Raw genomic sequence first — 17,201 nt, forward strand, 5'->3', positions numbered from 1 at the left:
CCACCTCCTCAGCCTTCTCAGTCTGGTTGGGAAAGCCTTCAACCCATTCTGTGAATGTATCTATCATCATGACAAATAGATATTTATACCCTTGAGAAACTGGCATGTGGGTGAAGTCTATCTGCCAGTCCTCTCTTGGGTGGGTCCCATGCTGTTGAATGGGCTGGGCCAGGTGGGGTCCTTGAGCTCAATAGGGATTGTTTAATTGGCAAGTGGGACAAGAGGGACCATTTCCCTTATAGTCGTTTGGAGGCCTGTTCCTCTGAAGGACCTTTCTAGTAATCTTTGGAGGGCCCTCTCCCCTAAAGGAGTGGTGGCATGTAAGGAGTTAACCAACTTCCATTGGAGGTTCCCAGGCAGAAAAAGGAGTTCCTTCTTTGGCACCACCCCATATGATCTTCCTGAAAGCCCTCACTCTTAGCTTTTAGAGTCTCACCATCAGTATAGAAAGGAGTTTCTGACAAATTAGTCTGTGGAACTAAGGTGGTAAGCACTATTAGGTCATTGTTCTGTAATGCTGCTCTCTTAGCTGCCTGGTCGGCTGCATGGTTCCCTCATGCCACTACTGTGCTCCCAGTTTGGTGTCCTTTACAGTGGGAGACTGAAATCTCAGCGGGAGATGGATTACCTCCAAGAACCTAAGGATTTGATCAGCATATTTGACTGGGGACCCTTGGGCGGTCAACTGGCCTCTTTCTTTCCAAATAGCAGCTTGTGCATGTAACACCAAAAAGGCAAACATGGAGTCAGTGTAAAAGGCTAATCTTTTCTGTTTTCCCAGCACTAAATTTCAAGTCAGGGCTATGAGCTCAGCTAATTGGGCTAAAGTACCTGGTGGCAAAACTTTAGGCTCTGTGGTCTCAAAATTGGAAACTACTGCATATCCAGCTCTTCTTCTTCCATCTAAGACACAGCCACTTCCCTCAGTGTACCAGATTTCCTGAAGATTGGTCAGAGGATCTTCTGACAATGTCTCTCGCGGTTTTGTCCAGTGATCCAAGGTTTGTAGGCAAGAGTGAAAGGGGACAGAGCCCTCGGGGGTAGGCAGGAGGGTAGCAGGGTTAAGAACCTCACAAGGGGATATAGTCAGGCCCAGATTTTCTATCAACGCTACTTGATATCTGAAGATTCTTTGATCAGACATCCATAAATGACCTCACCCATTCAGGAGTTGTTTCACTTGGTGGCTAGTAAAAATAGTCAGTTTGCCCCCAAGAGAGTTTTAAAGCATCTTCTGTCAGGACTGAAATAGATGCAAGCTTTCGAAGGCAGGGAAAGAGCTCTTCCTAATAAGGGAGTAGGGCACTCAGGGACCACCAGAAAGTGGTGGGAAAATATTAGTCCATCCCAGCAATAAAGAAGGGTTTGGGTGACTCTTTTGTAATTGTTTTACCTGTAGCACTCAAAATTGTACAAGTTTGGGAAGAGAAGACTCTGGAGTAGGAGGTCAGGACAGAGTAGGTAGCCACCATGTCAATCAAGAAATTCTCAGACCTACCTGCCACATTCAATTGCACCCTTGGCTCCAGTCCTGTGATGGTTATCTGTGACAGGCTGGCTAGCTGGAGCAGGCTGCTTCAGTCCTGTTGAACCATCCTGAGGAAAGGCTTGTCACTTGACCTGGAGGCTCTTTGGTCCCAAGGGCAGAGAGCCGCCCAGTGTTCCAACTGATGGCATGTGTAGCATGCTGTTTTAGCAGACTTGGCATGGTTTGGATAGTCTTTGGGCCATTGTCCTGCCTGTCCAGATGAGGCATTTACATCATGCCTTGTCCTTCTAGGACATGGGATTTGCCATAGGGCTTCCCTGGAGGGTGGCCAGCATCTGAGTATTCCTTGTCTCTTTCCTTTTCTCCCTTTCCTGGGCCTTGGCCTCCCCCTCCTGTTTTATGTTATAAAAAGTATTGGTGGCTGTCTGGACCATGTCATCTGAAAAGGCAGCAGGGTCCTGCTGCTGCAGCAGTTATAACTTTATCCTGATGTCTAATGCACACTGAGACAGGAATTTGTCCTTTAAAATCATCTGTCCCTCGTAGGAGTCTAAGTCCAGATTGGTAAACTTTTGGAGGACCTCTTTTAGTGTTTCTAGAAAGGAACTGAGGTTCTCATTGGGCTCCTGAGTTATTGCTGAGACTGGACATAGTCCCACAACTAATAGGCTTCCTTCTATTTTTGTGGGTGAACTTCCTTAGGGGTGAATCTTTCTGAAGTTTATCCCACCCAGTACTGTTGCAACCTGAGAGCCAGTCATCCCCAGATCAGGGTGCAGATCCCTCAGGAAAGCTGAGGTGTGATGGCCTCCTGGAGATAAAATCCCTGGGCATGTCGAGGCATGTCGACTTCCTGGAACCTCTGGACTGGTAGATTCTGGAGCAGTTTGAAGCATGACAACTTTCCAAGGACCAGATCTCTAGGTAGGTCAAGGCACATCAACCTCCTGGCGCCCCTAGACTGGCAGATCCCTCAGCAGGTTGATGCCTGACAACCACCCAGGGACCAGATCCCTAGGCAGGTTGAGGCACATTGACCTCCTCCCTGGCTGGTAGATCCCCAAGCAGGTTGAGGCATGACAATCTCCCAGGGACTGGATCCATAGGCAGATTGAGGCAGGTCTACCTCCTGACCCCTGGGCTGGATTGGTATCCCTAAGTTCTCCAGCATGACCAGTGCTGGGTAGGATTAATGAGTTGTAATCTTAACTCATTGCTGGTTTGTCCACCATGGATGGGAATAGGTACCATGATGTAAAACAATGAAAGCCTATGGCCTGAGACTGGGAACCTGGGGAAATAGCCATAAGCCATACCCTCTTATTACTCTCAGGGAATGTAAGTCATTGATTTCTTCCCTTATTCCTCCAAAAGAGCAATTTAAGGTGTTTCCAATGGTAAACATTTCATTATCATAGACCCACTTTAGGTAATAACAGAAATAATGACAAAGGAGTGGGTTATCTGGTCTTCTTAGGGGCATTAAGAGTATTTTAATAATAAGCGGGATGGAGCAATGTTGCCTACAAGGGGGCATGGTCCTGATTGTAGGAGTTAGTAAGTGGCTTAAGGACAAATTGATAAGAGGCAACAGACCAGATGTTCCATAAAAATAGAGTGGAGATTTGATCGGGGGGTATGTTTGTATAGGAGAAGGGTGGCAAGGATTTGGGCCCAAACAGCCTGTAGGGCTAATTCCCAAAGTGGCAAATATTGTCCCTGGAAGGCCAATTTGCCCTTGAAGGGATGCCACCAACAGGTGGATTTCTAGCAAGAACTGTGTGCCTGTCATCCACCCTAGTGTGTCCACTGATAAATGCTGTTGTTGCACGTGTTGTAGGAAATGTGGAAGATAAATGCGTGAATATCTAGAGGGATTGGATATTATACAGTATTTCCCTCTCAAAGGCCGGCTATTTTGTTTTTCCATCCAGAAGATTGTAGAAGCAACAATGTGGGCCCAGGAGAAGAGCATGAAACAGGAAGGAAGGGGGCAGGGCACAACTTTTGAGAATGACATAGCCCATGGGCATAACATAAACTGATTAAAATCAAATGGGTCCAAGATGACAAGTCAGTTTCAACTAAACTTTGATCCTCAGTCTTCAAGCTAAATGACACACCCAGAGGTGCCAGGACAGTTCCAAGGCACTATCCAAAGACCAAGGAGGGGGTGGTTCCCCAGTTGTTGCTATGATCCTCCCACTTATTAGCATATGGAGTCACCCAGCTCAGAAAAACTAACCACACCACATCCCAGGACAACCACACTTGCCCTCTGCAATGGCCCACACCCTGTGGAGTATGCCTCTTTCTAAATCTGAACAAATCCACTTCTTACCTATCCCTGTGTCTCTCACTGAATTTTATTGCAATGAAACATCAAGAGCCTGAACTTCATTAGGTCCTAAAACGAGGCACAATGGATTTTGGCCAGTCTCAAGTCCCAGTGGAGAGTGAAAAAGTTGGCTTAAGGCTCAACATTCAGAAAACGAAGATCATGGCATCCAGTCCCATCACTTCATGGGAAATAGATGGGGAAACAGTGTCAGACTTTATTTTTCTGGACTCCAAAATCACTACAGATGGTGACTGCAGCCATGAAATTAAAAGACGCTTACTCCTTGGAAGGAAAGTTATGACAACCTAGATAGCATATTCAAAAGCAGAGACATTACTTTGCCAACAAAGGTTCGTCTAGTCAAGGCTATGGTTTTTCCTGTGGTCATGTATGGATGTGAGAGTTGGACTGTGAAGAAAGCTGAGAGCCGAAGAATTGATGCTTTTGAACTGTGGTGTTGGAGAAGACTCTTGAGAGTCCCTTGGACTGCAAGGAGATCCAACCAGTCCATTCTGAAGGAGATCAGCCCTGGGATTTCTTTGGAAGGAATGATGCTGAAGCTGAAACTGCAGTACTTGGCCACCTCATGCGAAGAATTGACTCATTGGAAAAGACTCTGATGCTGGGAGGGATTGGGGGCAAGAGGAGAAGGGGACGACAGAGGATGAGATGGCTGGATGGCATCACCGACTCGATGGACGTGAGTCTGAGTGAACTCCGGGAGTTGGTGATGGGCAGGGAGGCCTGGCGTGCTGCGATTCATGGGGTCGTAAAGAGTCGGACACGACTGAGCAACTGATCTGATTTGATCTGAAGTCCCAGTAGCACAGAGTCCCTGCCATGTGGGTTTGAGTCCCAATCTTAGATAAACAGGTTCATGCACAGCTTTCAGAAATGAAAAGATGGTGACCTGATCAATACTTTGTAAGCAGTGACATAGATGGAGAGAGGAGCTGAAAGATGAGAGGAAAATGCAGTGGGAAAAACGTGCAGAGGAATCCCCTTCATAACCTGCCAGAAAATCTGCTAAATACATGACCTGTGCTTACAGTTTTCATTGGCCTGATCCTTGGCACAAAGAAGATTAAGGATAGAAGAACCCCCACCCGCTTGGGTATCAGCTACTAGGGCACAGCCGATAGTGGAACCTTTGGAATGCACTGAGGAAGAGTAGCCCCTGCCAGAGTCCCTCAATTGTACCCATTGCCTCTCACCTGTTCGCATGGGGGTTTGAGGAAACAAGAAACGAGAGATTGTAAAGGAATTATGATTTTGTTAGCCGTATGTCCTTCCAGCCATAGGAGCGAGAACTTCCTACCTTAACCAGAGGTCTTCTGGAATCTGAGACTGAGCTGCGTGAGCTTTCTGGTTAGTTTGGTTTTGCTGTCCTGGTTTCCGCATGCTGGGTTTCTTGTCACTTCCCCTCTGCTGGATTTTCTTCTTGTTCCGTTTCCTCTGCAGGAGCTTTTGCCACATCAGGCTTCTGCTGTACTTGGCCTCTGCTTGGCAGGGTCCTAGCCAAGCTTGTTTTAGCCAGGTTAAATCTGAGAAACAGCACCATGTATATTGGGCGAGTGATTTCCTCAGTTCTGTCTCGCTGCAGCAAAAATTGAAGGGATGGACGAATCAGTGTTACAGCTCAGTTTTACTAGGAAAAACAAAGGATGATAACCCATGAGGACTGAGGGTAGGCCGACCCAAAAGATGAAGAGAAGAGAGGCCTCAGTCCTTCTAGGCTTCCTCCTTTATATTTATCTCCTCCCCCTTGAGTCTGCCCTATGCAAAATGTGCTAGCCAGGAGGGCTGTTTGTTTTAAGTGAAGTCCTCACCGGGTCCTAGGACCTTCCTTTGTTCTATTTTTGTGGGCTTTTCCCTTCTTTGTCTTTTAGCCACCGCCCTTCTGTACTCCTTTTTCCTATTCTAACTAAATAACAATACCAACTTAATATAACTAGATATATTAGCTTATAAAAAATAACATGCTTAAATTGCAGAATTTTTAAACCTGAAGTTTTAAAACTTTAAAGTCAATTATGTGTATAATAAGAAACTATGAGATATAATTACATTCTTTACTGATTACTGGAATTAAAAAGAGTCAAGGTGTTTACAAGTAGAAAGTATCTGGTTTTGTTGCAGGAAGTGGGGGGACCCCTTCCAGGTCCTGAAACTGGGTACTTGTCGAAAACTCGGAAATGACATGTGCTGACAAAGCAAGAGATTTTATTGGATAGGGTGCCCAGGCAGAGAGTAGTAGGGTAAGGGAACCCAAGAGAACTGCTTTGCCACAAGGCTTGCAGTGTTTTTATAGTGATGGGATTAGTTTCTGGATTGTCTTTTACCACTCATTCTGACTCAGAGTCCTTCCTGGTGGTGCATACCTTGTTCAGCCAAGATGCATGGCAGCGAGAAGGATTCTGGGAAGTGGTTGGACACGTGGTCACTTTTTGACGTTTCCTGAACTCTGCCGGTTGGTGGGGTGGCTTATTAGTTCCGTGTTCCTTAACAGGACCGCCTGTTGAAAACAACTCATGCAAATGGTTGCTATAGTGGCTGGCCAGGGTGTGTGCCAGCTTCAGTTTCAGCTGTGTGGCCAGTTTCAGTCAGTGTGCTTCCCCTAACAATTTGACTCGTTCTGTGACAATGTAGCTTCAGATTTTCTCTATTAAACTCCAGATTTTTTATTGTCTGAGAACATAAAGGTCTAAGAAATATTTCACCCAGTAAAAATTATCCAAAAGTGGTGTAGTTTACTTCTTGAACTAGAGAAAAGATGCAATATTACAATGAAATAATGGAACCATATAAATGCTTATATATTTGTCTTCTCTAAACCAAAATTTCATATGAAACTAATTAAAAATTTTAAATTATCTGTTATTTCTTGGAAGCCTGGTACAAAAATTTTAGTTTCCTAGATTATTTCAGAATAATTTATCTCAATTTTTTGTTAGTTGAAGTCTAAAATTCATATATTAGTGTCAGAAAATATAAAATATGTACAAATTCACAAAAAAGTTTTATAGCATATAAATACTAATAATTTAAGAAGGTATTAAATCTTTGAAAGCAAAATCGTGATGCTGAGGAAGATTGAGGGCAGAAGAAGAATGGGGCAACAGAGAATGAGATGATTGGATGACATCACCAACTCAATGGACATGAGTTTGAGCAAACTCTGGGAAGTTCTGAAGAACAGGAAATCCTGGCTTACCACAGTCCATGGGGTTGGAACGATCTGGACATAACTGAGCAACTGAACAATAACAACTTTATCATAATATTGTTTTACTAAAAAACTATTTTAGACCTTGTTAAGTTTCTTCTCAAAGTGTACCTTTTTCATTTTTCTTCATGGTGATTTTTTAATATGTATATATGTTTCAGAAGCATCTGCTCAGTTCAATTCAGTTCCATCAGTCATGTCCAACTCTTTGTGTCTTCATGGACTGCAGCACACCAGGCTTCCCTGTCCATCAACAACTCCCAGAACTTGCTCAAACTCATGTTCATGGAGTCGGTGATGCCATTCAACCATCTCATCCTCTATCATCCCCTTCTCCTCCTGCCTTCAATCTTTCCCAGTATCAGGGTCTTTTCTAATTTCAGTTTTTCACATCAGGTGGCCAAAGTATTGCAGTTTCAGCTTCAGCATCAGTCCTTCCAATGTATGTTCAGACTGATTTCTTTTAGGATTGATTGGTCAGATCTCCAAAATTGTGCCCTTTTTGTTAGTTATGAAACAGGGAATTATTTCTTGCTCTTTGTGGTATACTAATCTGATTTTTAATTTTTTAAAAACTTGCATAGATACAAGAGAATATCTATGTTAGAAAATTGATCAAACACTTTTATTAATTTCATTACTTTTCAAGTTGCCTGTGTCTCTTTTCTTTATTTTAACTTTTTCTTTAATATTTAATATTCTTATTAAAATCACTATGCTGAATTCTAAATTATAATTCTTTTGCTTTTAAAATTTATATTTACCACATAAGTTTGTACTGTTATCACATTGCATATTGCCCAATTTTTAAACGTTTTCTGTTTTATTATCAAAGGCAATTATACTTTCTGTATTCTGTTATTTTTGTTATTTCAGCTGAATATTTCTGAGACACTTAAATACTGTTTCTACTAAATGTTAAATTTTCAACTTTACTTGTATATTCCAAGGGATGTATAACAGAAAATATAAAATGCAGTAAGGATAGATTATAAAATATGCTTTTACCCTTTTAAAAAATATTTATTTGTTAATAGTACTAGAAGAGCTACTAGAACTTTTTTTCATATATGTCCCAGTCTATGGGCATAGTTTTTCTGGGTTTTATACTGATGTGTGGAATTTCTATTTCATGTAACACATCTTTCTTTACTAGGTAATGCCAGATCTTTTCCAGTTGTGTAGCAATGTTGTGGTTTATTCATATCTTGTTGGTAATTTTAATGTTTTAATAATTTGGAGAAATTTTGAATTTTTGTCCTATTGTTCTGTGATAATTCTCTAGGCACTATACTGTTATAAAGTTCATATTCTCATTATAATTTATTTTCTTGCTTGTTGCTGGTACATATAAAAGTGATTGGTTTTGAATAGTGACTTTAAATCCAAAAAATTTGTAAGATTTACTTATTAACCTCAATAATTAATATAGATTATTTGGGGTATAAGTAATACTTTTTTTTTTTTTGCTTTTGTGGCGCTGAAGAATTGATGCTTTTGAACTGTGGTGTTGGAGAAGACTCTTGAGAGTCCCTTGGACTGCAAGGAGATCCAACCAGTCCATTCTGAAGGAGATCAGCCCTGGGATTTCTTTGGAAGGAATGATGCTAAAGCTGAAACTCCAGTACTTTGGCCACCTCATGCAAAGAGTTGACTCATTGGAAAAGACCCTGATGCTGGGAGGGATTGGAGGCAGGAGGAGAAGGGGACGACAGAGGATGAGATGGCTGGATGGCATCACCCACTTGATGGACATGAGTTTGGGTGAACTCCGGGAGTTGGTGATGGACAAGGAGGCCTGGCGTGCAGCAATTCATGGGGTCGCAAAGAGTCACACACGATTGAGCCACTGAACTGACTGACCTCTGAATAATACTTGTCCTATTATACTGTCTAGAATTTCCAGTACAGTGTTGAGATAAAAACTATGACATTAAAAAAAAGAAAACTCTTACATTTTCTTGTAAAATTAAAAATAACTTTTATTTTTCAATAACCAAGTGCGATATTTGGTATACAATTTTAAAGAAACACCTGATCAACTTAAGAATAATTCCTTTCATTTCCATTTTGGTAAGCAATTTTATTACAATTAACCACTGATATATTCAATTTTTTATTTTGACTACATTAAATTTGATTAGTATTTTCTGCTTTAACCTGTTAAAATGATGGTTTCATTCACTGATTTTTATATGTTAGCCAACTTTGCATTCTTTAATAAAACAAAATTGTCTTACAGTTGTGTCGTCCTTTTTTAAATGCATTATTTGATTTGTCTAGCTACCAATTTACATAAAGAATTTTCAACTGTAAATATGATAAAAAATACTGTGTCATATCACTTACATATGGAATCTACAAAAACAAAACAAAACAAAAACCAAGGAACTAGTGAATATAACTAAAAAGACACTGACTCACAGATAAGGAGAACAAAGTAGCGGTTGCCAGTGAGGAGAGGAAAATGGGGCTGGACAACATGAGTAGGGGATTAACAGGTACAAACTATTACATGTAAAATAAGATACAAGGATATACTGTACAACACAGGGAATACATCTCATCTTTTTTTGTTTTGTTTTTCTTCCATAACATTTTACTTATGCTGATGCCATTTTTCTTAAATCTTTATTGGAGTGTAGTTGATTTACAATTTTGGGTTAGTTTCAGGTGTACTGCAAAATAAATCAGTTTCAGATTCTTTCCCATATAGAATAGTAAAGAATATTAAGTAGAGCTCCTATGGGCTATACAGTAGTTCTTTAATACTAGCCTTTATAACTATAAATGGAGTATAACTTTTAAAATTATGAATTCACTCTATTGTACACCTGTAACATATATCATTATACATCAGCTATAATTAAATAAGAATAAATAATTTTTAAAAGAAAAAATAAGCCTACAAATATTGCTTGCCTATAGTGATCTTGATTGATTCTATATTTACCTTATGGTGTTCAGTTCCTCAGTCATGTCTGACTCTGAAACCCATCGACTGTAGCACACCAGGCTCCTCTGACGATGGAATTTTCCAGCCAAGAATACTGGAGTGGGTGACGATTTCCTCCTCCAGGGGATCTCCTCCAGGGATTGAACTCACATCTCCTGTGTTGGCAGGCAGAATGTTTACCACTGAGCCACCTGGCAAGCTCATATTTACCTTATACTTGTTTAGAAAGGGCTTCTCTGGTGGCTCAGATGGTAAAGAATCTGCATAAAATAAGTGCAGTTGATGCTGTCTTATTTTCTCAAACTCTGAAATTGTTAGGCTGAATATAGTCCTTACAGATATTCAGGTCCCAGTCACTGCAAACTGTGAATGTTACTTTATAGGTGCTCAGTCGTGTCCAACTCTGTGACCCCATGGACTGTAGCCCACCAGGCTCCTCTGTGCAAGGAATTTTCCAGGCAAGAATACTGGAGTGGGTCCTCATGCCCTCCTCCAGGGGATCTTCCTGACCCAGGAATCAAACCTGTGTTTCTTATGTCTCCTGCATTGGTAGGAGGATTCTTTAACACTGGCACCACTAGAGAAGTCCTGTTGCTTTATATGGTGAAAGGAATTTAGCAGATGTGATAAAATTAAGGATTTTGAGATAAATTATCCTATATTATGTATGAGTCTTAAATGTGACAAGTAGCCTTATTATAGGGAGGCAGAAAGATATTTGACTGCATTCCCTGAAGTCTCAAGAATAACTAGCCCTGTTGAGATCTTCATCTTAACACAGTAAGATTCCTTTTTAATTCCTGGACTCTAGAATGTTAAGAGAATAAATTTCAGCTATGTTTGTTTTAATTTATTACAGCAGCAGTAGGAAACATAAATACATATGTAATACACACACACATATATATATGTAATATATATAGTGTGTTTGTGTACATACACACATTAGGCATTTATATGACTTGAGTGTTTTAGGGAATTTGTGACAAGAATGTGGAGTTTTCTTTTTGGATACTTCTTATCATACATTCAATATCTTTTTTTAATAATTGAAATATTCAGCTATATTTTCAAATGTGTTCAGATTTTATGAATGTTATATCTGAACTTTCCATAGTTGTTGACTATAGTCTTATACCCTTAATCATTAATTTAAGATTTCTTTGGAGGGGACTGTTAGTATATTCTATCAATAGTGATTGTTCTTCTATGGTGTTGTGTTCTCATGGTCATTATAGACTTTAAATTTCTGCTACTGTATTTGTCAGTTTTTGCATAATCTATTTTGAGGTTATAGTGTTAAGTGAGAAAAAAAAATTAACTGTACCTCTTCCTCAAGAGTACATTATCAGGGTTGAGAGTATCAAATACTGCTAACTGATTGCCAAAGGCAAGTCCTCTTCTTCCAGGGCTTAGAGCTAGGTTACATTTATCAGCCTCTCTTAAAGTTAGTTGCTGCCATGTTACAGAGTTCCATTCAATTAAATGTAAGCAGAGTGGTAGGTGTTACATCCATCCTGGCTCATGAATGTACCAACATGTAATCATCTCTTACCTCCTAACATGGCAGTCAGGCTTGAAGTCTCAAGATGTCACTGATAACCAAATTCTTAAGATAGAAAAGACTGTAAACAATGGTTCTTGAATGCCTGTGTAGAGTAGAACAACCTGACTTCTTAAATTGTAGCCAACCAGAAAATCCCACCCTGAAATACTGCATGAATGAGAAATAAGCATTTATTGAGGTAAACCTCTGATACAAAGTTATTTTTCAAGAATTTACATGATATGAGTTTTCATGTCTGCTGTTAATTTCTATGAATACGTTTCTTTGAGAGTTAATTAAATGATTTACTTATTTTTATTTCATATTATATATCTGAATTTCTTTTGGAAATTCTTGGTATGATTCTGCTGCATTGTTTGCTCTGATTCATGGTGCAGTGTTTCCTTGTATATTTTGTTATTTATGAATGTGAAATCAAGTTTATTGGAAAATATTCGATAGATATTATTTGAGTCCTGAAATGAAGTGTTAGGTAGGAAGAATAGGGAAAAGGAGTCCAAAATGGCCGTGGCTAAAAGACGAGGAAGGGAAAAGCCTGCGAAAATAGAACAAAAGAAGGTCCAAGAACCAGAGTGAAGACCTCAGGTAAAACAAACAACACTCCTGGCTGGCCCAATTTACATAGGACGGGCCCAGGGGGAGATAAACATATAAAAAGAGACGCCAAAGCTAGCTCTCCCACCCCCCCCCCCCCGCGCGCTGGGGCGCTCTTCTCCTCGTGTCTTTGGATTGACGTGCCCTCACGCCTCGAAGATGGATTTTCCTGCTATCTTCTAAATAAAGTAGAGCTGTAACACTGAGCTGTAACACTGATTTGTCTAAGAGCTATAACATGGTCCATTCGAGACCTGAGAGCTATAACATGGTCTATCCGAGACCCGAAAGCTGTGACACGCCGAGGGGGCTTTAATGTCCGTCACTCCAAATCTTTGCTGTGACGAGACAAAGAACCAAGGAACATATACTCACATGACAGAAGGTAGGTTCATTTTGAAAGAAAAAAAAATTATGCTTATAAGATAGCATATTTTTGAATATTTTCATGTGTATTCACAGATAGGACTTTTCTAAGCAAAAATTGTTGACAACTTGGTTTCAAATCTATTGTAATGGTGTTGACAAAAAATTAGTCAATAAGAAAGAAGTGGAAAATTTTATTTGAGCCAAATTTGAGAATAATGACCCAGGAAGGGCATATCAGAAAGTGCTAAGGACTGTTTCACCTGTTAGGAGTCAAAGTGAAGTCGCTCAGTCATGTCTGTAGCACACCAAGCTCCTCCATCCATGGGATTCTCCAGGCAAGAATACTGGAGTGGGTTGCCGTTTCCTTATTAGGAGTCAAGGCACAGATATATAAGTTTTTAAGACAGAATGCTATATATTAAATAAACTATTGACAGTTTACACAATACAAATCTAAGTGTCATCTTGACTCCTTACAAAATCAAGAATGAGTATCTTTTAAGGAGCTGTCTTGTTGATGCTAGGAAAATGTTGCTCTTTAAGGTTAAGCAGGTATTTCTGCTAATGGCTGAGGTTTGGTAGATAAGTGGGTACACGACCCACAGCAGAGGGAGAGAGGAGACAAAAGAACAGAAGTATTTTTTATGTTTAAATTTTACTTATCCTGCCATAAAATTTGAATTTTATTTCACAATGGAAGTAATGAATTGTGAACTCAGGAGAGATTTATTTGCATAATCTCCTGTGGAGCCATTTATTTACTTTACAAAGGATAATTGACCTTAGGGCCTTCTATTCCATCCCCAGAGAGAGTTTGTTTACATTAGAAAGACAGAGACTCTCCCTATACCTTTCTCTGGAGGAGAAGATGGGCAGCAATATAAGCTCTAAAATTCAACATTTCAAGATTCCTCTCCTCTGGCACAGACCCTCTGAGTGCACAGGCTACATCTGGCTCTCATTGTGTTGTGTCGTGCAAGTCTCTGAAACAGACTTTTTGTTGCTGTTCAGCTGCTGAGTCGTGTCTGACTCTTTGCTACTCTTTGAGGTGCTGTCTCTCATGGATTGCAGCATTCCAGGCCTTCTGTTCGCTCACCATCTCCTGGAATTTGCCCAAGTTCATGTGCATTGAATGGGTGATGTTATCCAACTGTGTAATCCTCTGTCACCCTCTTCTCCTTTTGACTTAGCTGTACACAAAACCTATGAGAATAAAATAAGTAACTGTTGCTGCTGCTGCTGCTGCTACTAAGTCGCTTCAGTCGTGTCCGACTCTGTGTAACCCCATAGACAGCAGCCCACCAGGCTCTCCCGTCCCTGGGATTCTCCAAGCAAGAATACTGGAGTGGGTTGCCATTTCCTTCTCCAATGCATGAAAGTGAAAAGTGAAAAATGAAAGGGAAGTCGCTCAGTCGTATTCGACTCTTAGCGACCCCATGGACTGCAGCCTACCAGGCTCCTCTGTCCATGGGATTCTCCAGGCAAGAGTACTGGAGTGGGGTGCCATTGCCTTCTCCGAAGTAACTGTTACTTGACTAAAAAATGATGCAAAACATGAGAGTAGCCAGTTAAGTTTTATTTGGAGCAAGATGAGGCCTGCAGCCTGGGAGACAGCACATCAGATAGCTCTGAGAATCTGCTCCAAAGAGGTAGTGGGGGAAGGTTAGTTCAGTCACTCAGCCACGTCCAACTCTTTGAGACCCCGTGGACTGCAGCAAACCAGGCTTCCCTGTCCATTACCAATGCCCATGTATGTGATTTTGGTGAAGGGCAAGTTCATGCTATCAAGCACTTGTCTTACAAAAGCTTTTCTACTAGTCACAAGGTAGTTAGAATAGGAAGCAGGAGACCAAAATGGTGGTGGCTAAAAGACAAGGAAGGGAAAAGCCCGCGAAAATAGAACAAAGGAAGGTCCAAGGACCGGAGTGAGGACCTCAGGTAGAACAAATAGCACTCCTGGCTAGCCCAGTTTACGTAGGGCAGGCCCAGAGGGAGGAAAAAACAAGAGGAGCCAAAGGGCTCTCTCTCTCTCTCCCTCTCTCTCCCTTTCTCTCCCTCTCTCTCCCGCGCATTGGCACGCTCCCCCACTCTCTTCTCTTCACGTCTTTGGGTCGGCATGCCCCTCATGCCTCAAGGATGGATTCTCCTGCTATTTTCTAAATAAAATAGAGCTGTAACATGGAGCTGTAACACTGATTTGTCTAAGAGCTATAACATGGTCTGTCCGGGACCTGAGAGCTGTGACATGCTGAGGGCTTTAATGTCTGTCACTCCAAATCTTTGTTGTGAGGAGACAGAACTAAGGAGAATATTCTCACCTGACATCACCAAGAAGGGATTTAGTGCTTTTCTAGATACCAGGGATGCAAGGATTGGGACCATGAAATCAGTTCCTGAAAATATCTAACCTTCTATAGACCTGTTCCACCAGTTTCGCTGGACCATAGAGTGTGTCGCTGTCCAGCCCAAACTCCCTTCAGGGCATGTGGAAGGTGAACACCTGAAGTAGCACAGGAATCAATCTTCACAGAGGCAGATGGCAAATGCCCTTTGCAACTGCCAATTTGTTCAATTCAGTTGCTCAGTTGTGCCCAGCTCTTTGTATCCCCATGGGCTGTAGCATCCCAGGCTTCCCTGTCCATCAGCAACTCCTGGAGCTTGCTCAAACTCATGTCCATTGAGTCAGTGATGCCATTCAACCATCTCATCCTCTGTCGTCCCCTTCTCCTCCTGCCTTCAATCTTTCCCAGTTTCAGGGTCTTTTCTAATGAGTCATTTCTTCTCATCAGGTGGTTAAAGTATTGGAGCATCAGCTTCAGAATCAGTCCTTCCAATGAATATTCAGTACTGATTTCCTTTAGGATTGACTGGTTTGATCTCCTTGCAGTCCAAGGGACTCCTAAGAGTCTTCTCTAACACCACAGTTCAAAATTATCAATTCCTTGGTTCTCAGCTTTTTTATGGTCCAACTCTAACATCCATACATGAGTACTGGAAAAACCATAGCTTTGACTAGATGGACCTTTGTCTGCAAAGTAATGTCTCTGCTTTTTAATATGCTGTCTAAATTTGTCATCGTTTTTCTTCCAAGGAGCAAGTATCTTTTAATCCCAATTTGCAGTTGACACTGTATGTAAAAGTTAAACAATTACTTGTACAGAACTATTTTTAACTAAATTCTTTGCTTGAAGTAGTGTGAATTCATTCTTCAAATTCACGTGAGGGCTAGCTTCTGATTATTAGTATTCAGAGGCAATTTTATTCCTACTCCACTGGGCACCAAATTAAGATGGGCAATTTTCTCAGGGTTCTGGAGTATGGGCTTACTCTTAATTCACCTCTACACTCAATATTTAGACTTTTGAATTGCAGTTTAATTATTTTCTTTTATATTCTCTAGTGTTAGTGACAATTCTCCTTTGTATCTTATCCTCTCTCTCCCTGTGAGATCTAAATCTCACTTCATTTCTCTTGGTCAGTGTTCTCACTGCTAAGTCCTTTTGTTCCTGCTCCACTGTATGTCCTGGGTTCTGCCCTCTGTTTAGCTTCTGTCCTGTGTGTGCCATAATTTCTTGGTAATTCTTTGGCTCCTTTAGGTTTTATTTTCCAAACTTCAAGGTTATTTTCAGTTGAAGGATTCCCAGGACACCCTGGTTTACCATATTGACTGGAATAGATGAACTTCCTGGGGTCTTCTCATTTCTTTAATAAATAAATGTTGATACATGAGTGTTTTGCATACTAAAAATAAGTTTGTAGGTAGAAAGGATGAATAGTGTGGATTTTTAGGACAGTGAAAAACTATACTGTTTGTTATGTAGTATGGGTTTATGTCATTTACATGTTTGTCAAAATCCATAGAATATCCAACACAAAAGGTAAATACTAATGTCAGTGTTTGTGATCTCTGGTACTGTTGGCCTGCAGTGGCTTGAAGCAGGTTTCAGATTTCTGGCCAGAGACTGAAGTCATATTTACCTTTCATATGAATAGTTCTCATCCATATGCCACACACTTTCCAAAATTTTCCTTGCTGCTGCTGCTGCTAAGTCGCATCAGTCGTGTCCAACTCTATATGACCCCACAGACGGCAACCCAACAGGCTCCTCTGTCCCTGGGATTCTCCAGGCAAGAACACTGGAGTGGGTTGCCATTTCCTTCTCCAATGCATGAAAATGAAAAGTGAAAGTGAAGTCGCTCAGTCGTGTCCGACTCTTAGTGACCCCATGGACTGCAGCTCACCAGACTCCTCTGTCCATGGGATTCTCCAGGCAAGAGTACTGGAGTGGGGTGCCATTGCCTTCTCCTTAGTATTACTGAATGCTAGCCACTAGACCAGTGGCAAGTCCCCTGGCTCATCAGCTTTGCAGAAGTGAATTCCTTTCAAGAGAAAGTAGTGAAATAAGTGTTTATTAGTAGGGAAGAATACATGTTGGTAGACACATGGACAGACTTGAAGAGAGAGCCTCTTTCATGGTAGTTTGAATTCATTTGTGGGACATTTCTTCTGGGTTTCCTGTGACCAGTCATCTTGCTTTGCCTGGTTCTGGGTCTATATTTGGGTTATCTCGGTATCATCCCGTGTGCACACCTGCATCTCTTAGCTAAGATGGATTAAAGTGAAGAGGTCTCTGGGAAGGTTGACATCACTCTTTTTTT

The sequence above is a fragment of the Bos mutus genome, chromosome 16 (assembly GCF_027580195.1).
Source record: "Bos mutus isolate GX-2022 chromosome 16, NWIPB_WYAK_1.1, whole genome shotgun sequence".
Lineage (NCBI taxonomy): Eukaryota > Metazoa > Chordata > Mammalia > Artiodactyla > Bovidae > Bos > Bos mutus.